This window comes from Enoplosus armatus, chromosome 13 (genome assembly GCF_043641665.1).
Source record: "Enoplosus armatus isolate fEnoArm2 chromosome 13, fEnoArm2.hap1, whole genome shotgun sequence".
NCBI lineage: Eukaryota > Metazoa > Chordata > Actinopteri > Centrarchiformes > Enoplosidae > Enoplosus > Enoplosus armatus.
The window spans coordinates 24,116,993-24,124,906 of NC_092192.1; positions in this window are offsets into that span (position 1 = coordinate 24,116,993).

The window sequence follows — 7,914 nt, forward strand, 5'->3', positions numbered from 1 at the left end:
GCTTATTCAGCATTCTTGTGCATTTATGAAGCGTTACTGGTACAGTCAGAGATGACGGACCCAAACGCAGATTCAGACTGAATGTCAAAAAGTTTATATGGAGGCGCAAGGAGAGAAGGTGAAACATGAGGGGGAAAACAACACTACGCATGAATTATGCTGAGAGGCAGAGAGTGAGCAGAGAGTGAGTGGGTGACGATCTGGCGCCGAGTGGGTGAAGAGCCGGGGTTGAAATACCGCTGGGTTGATGAGTAGAGGGACAGCAGGTGGACAGGTTCAGCAGGGATTCAGTAGCTAGGAGAGCCAGAGAGGGATTGTCACGCCCGCACCACAGACACTGAGGGCCCTATTTAAACGATCTATAGCGCATGGTCTAAAGCATTTGACCATGCGCTGCAATGATCTCAATGGTAAATTATCTCACTTATATAACGCTTTTCAACCTTCACGGCTCCCAAAGCGCTTTACAGCTAAGTCTCAGAATCAGAATCAGAATCAGAAACTGTTTATTGCCAAGTAACATACATTACAAGGAATTTGCTGTGGTCTGAAGGTGCTATTGTTTTGATAACAAATAAGTAGAATATAAAAGCTAAAATAACAATAAGAATAAAAATAAAAATAAGATAAGATAAATAACAACAGTGCAGTGACCAGAATAAAGTAAAGTGTCCAGATAAAGTGTCCAGTAGGGGGTGAGTGCGTTAATGTAACGCAGTGGGGACAGGGGTGATGTACGTTAATATAACGTATAGCTTGTGGTAGTGTTCGGGGGGGTGTCAGTGAGAGTTTGTCAGGTTGACTGCAGAGGGGAAGAAACTGTTTTTGTGGCGGGAGGTTTTGGTCCTGATGGACCGCAGCCTCCTGCCAGAGGGGAGGGGGTCGAACAGATGGTGTCCGGGGTGGGAGGGGTCGGCAGCGATCTTCCCTGCTCTCCTCAGGGTCCTGGAGGAGTACAGGTCCTGAAGAGATGGGAGGTTGCAGCCGATCACCCTCTCTGCAGAGCGGATGATACGCTGCAGTCTGCGTCTGTCCTTGGTGGAGGCAGCAGCGTACCAGACGGTGATGGAGGAGGTGAGGATGGACTCTATGATGGCAGTGTAGAAGTGAACCAGCATTGTTTGTGGCAGGTTAAACTTCCTCAGCTGCCTCAGGAAGTACATCCTCTGTTGGGCTTTCTTGATGAGGGAGCTGATGTTCAGCTCCCACCGGAGGTCCTGGCTGATGATGGAGCCCAGGAAACGGAAGGACTCCACAGTGTCCACTGGAGAGTCACACAGGGTGATGGGGGCGGGTGGGGCTGCGCTCTTCCTAAAGTCAACAACCATCTCCACTGTCTTTGAAGCGTTAAGCTCCAGGTTGTTGCTGTTGCACCAGGTCACCAGGTGGTCAATCTCCCACCTGTAGGCAGACTCATCCTCTCCAGAGATGAGTCCGATGAGGGTGGTGTCGTCCGCGAACTTCAGGAGTTTGACGGACTGGTGACTGGAGGTGCAGCTGTTGGTGTACAGGGAGAAGAGTAGTGGAGAAAGAACGCAGCCTTGAGGGGAGCCGGTGCTGATCGTCCGCGAGTCTGAGACGTGTTTCCCCAGCTTCACGTGCTGCTTCCTGTCAGACAGGAAATCTGTGATCCACCTGCAGGTGGGGTCAGGCACGTTGAGCTGGGAGAGCTTGTCCTGAAGAAGAGCCGGGACGATGGTGTTGAAGGCAGAGCTGAAGTCCACAAACAGGATCCTGGCATAGGATCCTGCGGAGTCCAGGTGCTGGAGGATGAAGTGTAGAGCCAGGTTGACGGCGTCGTCTACAGACCTGTTGGCTCTGTAGGCGAACTGCAGGGGGTCCAGCAGAGAGTCTGTGATGGATTTGAGGTGGGACAGGACCAGGCGTTCAAATGATTTCATGACCACAGAGGTCAGGGCGACGGGTCTGTAGTCATTTAATCCTGTGGGCCCTGGTTTTTTGGGGACGGGGATGATGGTGGAGGCCTTGAAGCAGGCTGGCACGTGGCATGTCTCCAGTGAGGTGTTGAAGATGTCCGTGAACACCGGAGACAGCTGATCGGCGCAGCGCTTCAGGCAGGATGGGGAGATGGAGTCTGGTCCAGCAGCTTTACGCGGGTTTTGTCTCTTGAAGAGCCTGTTCACATCTCTTTCAAGGACAGACAGAGGTGTCGATGCTGGAGGAGTGGGGGGCGCTGTGGGGGGCAGCTGTGGTGGTAGGAGGTGTGAGAGTTCAGCCCCAGGTGTGATGAGGGGGTTGGGGCTGTTGGGCTGGAGCTGGTGGGTGATGGTGTGGGGGATGGTGTCAGGACTGTCCCATTGTCTTTCAAAGCGACAGTAGAAGTCGTTGAGGCAGTTGGCGAGGCGTCGGTCGTTAGCAGAGTTGGGGGCTCTTGGCTTGTAGTTGGTGATCTGCCTGAGCCCCCTCCACACAGAAGCAGAGTCGTTGGAGGAGAACTGGTTTTGTAGTCTCTCTGAGTACAGTCGTTTAGCTTCCCTCACCGCCTTGCTAAACTTGTACTTGGCTTCCTTAAACTCCACTCTGTTGCCACTCTTAAACGCCTCTTCCTTTTCCAACCTCAGCTGTCGCAGTCTTGCTGTGAACCAGGGTTTGTCGTTGTTGTAACTCACCCTGGTCCGAGTTGGTACACAGCAGTCCTCACAGAAGCTGATATATGAAGTCACAGCCTCTGTGTACTCATTAACCCATTGGCGACCGAGCTGCGAGGTGCTGGTCTCGGGTGCAACTTAGGGTTCAGTGTCTTGCTCAAGGACACTTCGACATGATGGGGGCAGCCGGGGATCGAACCCCCAACCCGCTCTAACCAGCTTTTCCTCCCATGTGACAGTGCTAACCACTGCGCAACCATGCCGCCCATGCTGCCTGCTGGCGCATGGAGAGCTGTCTTTTTTCCCCAACTGTTACAGTGCATATCGTCTCCTTTTTCTCACAGCAGTAGGCTCTATTTTGTTCCCAGCCTTCATCCCCTCACAGAGGAACAACAGTCCAACAGCTGACTGTTCTCAGAGATCAGCCCAACCAAGAAAATCTTTATAAATGAGGCCCCTGGCATTGACATATGTCTTGAGTGACCACTTGAGTGACCACTCGTGATCGGATCTCACTTCCCCGCTCTATATGCAAATGAACACATACATAATTTCCATTTGCAAAGTCCAAATGCGTTGTTGTTTTTAACCACAAATGAGACAAGAATTAGGTTGGAAAAAAAGACACAGCCGGAGAGTGTTTCTGGGGGTTGGACCCCAGCGATTACTGTACAAAAACAAAACTTTACAACTTTATTCACTGATCTTGGTGAAACTGGATCACATTTTATGGAGAAAATATTTTCTTGTTTTCCCTCTGATGTCCTCTGACTGCTCTGCCTCAACTCTGAGCTACGGAGTTTCCTGATGGACAGTAGCCGCTAACTGTTGCTGCCGTTTGCTAATTAGCTCAGTTATTTGTGCAGCTAGTGGTCCTATTAGGTATAAAGCTTAAATAAAGCTTTATTAAACCTCCCTCGTATTAAAGCTCCCGTGCTAGCAATGTAAACACCAGCACTCCTGGGCAGAGTCAGCTAGCGTTAACAGGATCACTAGCTACACAGCTAACTGAGCTAAGTAGCTGTTGGCAGCTACACATAAAGCTATCTATCGCATCCGGAATCACCGGAAGTTGAGGCGGAGCAGCCGGTATGTACTCCATCCACGAGAATCCATTTTGCCTGGTTGTGGTTGTTGCCAGTTGAGGACACATTCACGTACACACTGCTAAAAGAATCTGGCCATATGCGGCCCAGACCAAGTTTATGCATCTTTGATTGAAATTTTACAGATTGCTGTGTATTCTGCAAAAATAATAACACGATTAGTGAAATTGGAAACCTAAACAAAACATTTACTTTCAGGTTAGGTCTCTCATCTTATATTTAATCTCCTCCTCATCATATCACCTGCAGATGGTTCTACAAAACTGTGTGTGTGTGCCTGGTCTGAAGTCTGCGTAAGGTCTTCTTTTTTTAAACACCAGTTTATGTGCGTGAAATGGCGTTTTTTGTACATGTGCATCTGGCCCCAGGAGACAAGCAAGACCTCAGACTCAGAGGTGCTTCTCCTCATCGTGACGGTGTCACACTCAGCCGCAGTCCGCCCCAGTGCACCTCAGAGATCACGGTCCAATGAAGCACGACAGGCCCAATTAACCCCAATCACTTAAGTTTCACTATTAATAATCAAGGGTGCTAGCTGATGAAACCACAATCGTCAGACATAATGGTAACTGTAGCTGTGGAGTGCTTATCTCATTTTTCTCCCTAATGAAGCCTGCTGCTAAAAGCCTGCATCCGAGGAGTAAATCTGGGCCCCATTTCAGTCTTAACACCCGGCACATTCCGTCTTTTAACAGAGGTGTGTTTGGGATGATGACTTGCTGGCATACTGAAATGCTGCAGCAGCTACACTTATGTCATCCACCTTGGCATGAGTGTGCCTCCTTGGTGCTTTATTGCCCGAGTCCTCCAAAAGAACTGAAATATTGAACAGGCCTGGCTTAAAAGCTCACTAACAAATAGTGTAGTTCAGCATTTGGAGAGAGAGGAAAGGAGGACAGCTGCCAGTCATGGATGGGTTAGCTGTTTATGTGCTATTAAATTCAGAGGCCATGTGATAGGACCCCGGCTGTGGGTCGAATTGGTTGAGGCAGAAGTTGAAGCTATGACACCATGAAAAGAAACTCTTATTGTAGATCAGTAGAGAACCATGTATAGCCCAGCTCATCCTGGTTTGCCTGTTCACCTAATTGCATTATTTTCTGTTTCACATGGGGGTCCCTTTTCAGCCTCTCCACAGCGGTGTGCATAGTTCATAATAGCTGTCTATTTATGAACTATGCACTGAACAGGAAGTAGAGCCCAGCAGTTAATGGCAATTAATTGAGGTGCAGCGTTAAGCTTTTACTCTTGAGATTTGCTGCAGAAATCCTCTCAAATATATGTGAGATTATGGAGCTGCCTCCCGGTCCATATACCTCAGATGACTTGCAGGTCTCAATAATAGCACTGGAGAATTGTTGACTCTCCCTGGAGCAGAGTATTCAGTGTTCCTATAGGACATGCTGTCAGACACTAAACACAACTGAGGGAATGCTAAGGAAAGTTGCATTAAAGGGTACTGCAGACTTCAGGCAGAGTCTCAGAATTGCTGTACAACACAATTGATGTCAGACAAGGTGTACTGATGAAGGTTATACAAGCTGAAGATATCTATGACCGGAGTGAATGGTCCATTGCTTCCCTCCTTCCCCGTCTTGCCATCCTGTTGCACTCTTTGGATGCTGCTCCTCTCCTCTCCTCTCCAAGGTGCTCCAACCTCAAGCACATCCTCTTTTTGCCTACAATTAAAGAAGACATGTTTGGAGACTGTCATAGCGTCTGAGATGGCTCACAACAGGGTCTAGACCAACCACTCCCAACTATGACTATGTCATGACAGATGCAAACACGGCTTCCATGCTGACACGAGCGTTTTTGTCTCAACAAAGAGTCTGGACAGATGACCAGATGATAGATATCACGTTTAGTTGGAAAGGCGAACCACGTTGAGGTGTGCATCTGACCTGTGCCATGCGATTACCTCTTGGTCCAGACCTATCTACCAGAGCAAATAAAACATGAGCTCGCTGATTGGGTTCCCATGCTACTAGACTGTAGTATTATTTAATATTTTATGTTGTGTTTATGCTTTCCTCTTTTATTATCGTAATTAATAGTGTATTGTCTTTAACCCGCCTAGTGCGCTGAAGAATCTTCACATTAGGAGTAAAAGTAAAGAATTTGGGCTTAGGGTGCTGGCCTGTCCATTCTGTAGCAACTAAAAGCACAGAATGGGGCTGAAGGGAAGAAAAGTTGATGAATTACACCTTTGACTTTGAGAAACAGTGATTTCAAAGGTGCTGCTGGAGGGCTGTGGGGAACATAAGAGCCAGGAAGAAAAGAAGAAAGCTATAGAAGAAGTGGCGTACATTATGGAAGAAAAAGGACTGTAGCCTATTTAAAGCACATCTTAGGGGTGTTTTTTTTTCTCTTTTTCAACAGGGACCTTGGCTGAGCATCATCAGGGGATGCCTGGAGGAGGCCCTGCATCTACAGCATTTTACTTTCTTCCAATACACCCAAATGTGAAACCTTTTTATAGTTATGCTTAGCAACATTTTTCTCTACTTATTAATTTCTTTTTCAAAAGTCAGACAAAAAAAAATACTGACACTCCTGTTTTTGCTGTATTTAATTATAATTCAGGGGGATCATATGTGCTCTCATTTTACTTTTTAATATGCAGAAAGTGCCACACAAGAACATCTTACTAAAATCTAGGCAGCGGGGGAAAGTTAAGAGCAGGTGCTTCAAGTTTGAGCTCTGAGATTGATTTTTGCTGCAGTGAGTGTGAGATGTTTTCCCATCACTGCTCTCAGGATTTGGTCCAAGAACCAGCTCCACTTAACTGTACACACTAGTTCTTTCTTTTCCAAGCCGCAGTGAGAACGTTTAAAAGGAGTTCTCGTTGTCTTTTGTAATTTTCCATCAAAGGTCCACTCTAGGTCTCATCTGTGAATTAATGTAAAACCCAGAAGGCACCTCCAGATGTTCACGCAGGAAATCCAAGACAGGCAAAAGAAGCTACTCCCAATTCTGTTGGGACTGTTTCTGTGAAAATTAGCCATCTATTAACCGTCAAACATTTGTATATACGAGTGTGTATGTATGTGTTATTATAATTATTGTTATTATTCATCATTGCTATTGTTATGTGTATACACATCATATGTATATATATGTATGTGTGTGTGTATATACAGTATATATACATATATACACATATATATATATACACATATGATATATATACACATACATATATATATACATATGATATATATACACACATACATATATATACAGTATATATATACAGTACATATGATATATACACACATACATATATATATACATATGATATATAAACACACATACATATATATATACATATGATATATATACACACATATATATATATACATATGGTATATATACACATACATATATATAACAAATTTATTAGACCACCACCCAGTGTAAGGTGTTTGCCACTGCTGCCCTAAATTAACAGTATTGCTGATTACCAAAATATTTTTTTATGTTTCTGTAATGGTTAATCCACCAGTATGTGCAAGCTCTTTAATCAAAATGATATCTTTAATGCTAAAATATAATTATTGTTGTTATCCATGAATTTTAAAATTTACTGTTTTATAAAAAAGCAGAAAAAAAAAGTAAAGCACATTATTATTTTTTGATTGAGATGCCAAATTACAGTTATTTACTTGCATTCCTGAACAGAAAATTTTGTTTTAGTGGTTGTATGTTATTCTTGATTCATTTCTGACTTCTCAGAGAATTCCAGTGTGCTGGCTCAAATTTAGGTATAAAAACGTGAATTCAGTTTGAAATTCCTCACTCCTGTTCAAAATGGTGAAGCATAGGGAACTCACTGAGAAAGAAAGAGTCCGAATTAAAGCACTTCATGATGCTGGATGGTCTTTGAGGCAAATAGGGCAAGACATAAAGTGTTTTCACAGTGTGGTCAAGTATGCCTTGGACTCGATTGCAGAGACTGGTACTTACAAAATGTGTCAAGGAAGAGGCCGAAAACGGAAGCTAACTGAAGCAGATGTCAGGCACCTCAAGATTTTAAGTACTAGAGACAGAAGGAAGACCACTGCTGATCTTCAGGCAGAGATTAATGCTTCTAGATCAGAATCTGAGAAAGTCTCCACAATGACCATAAGCAGACGGCTGAAGGAACAAGGCTTAAAGGGAAGAATAGCTGCTAAGAAGCCATTATTGAGGCCTGC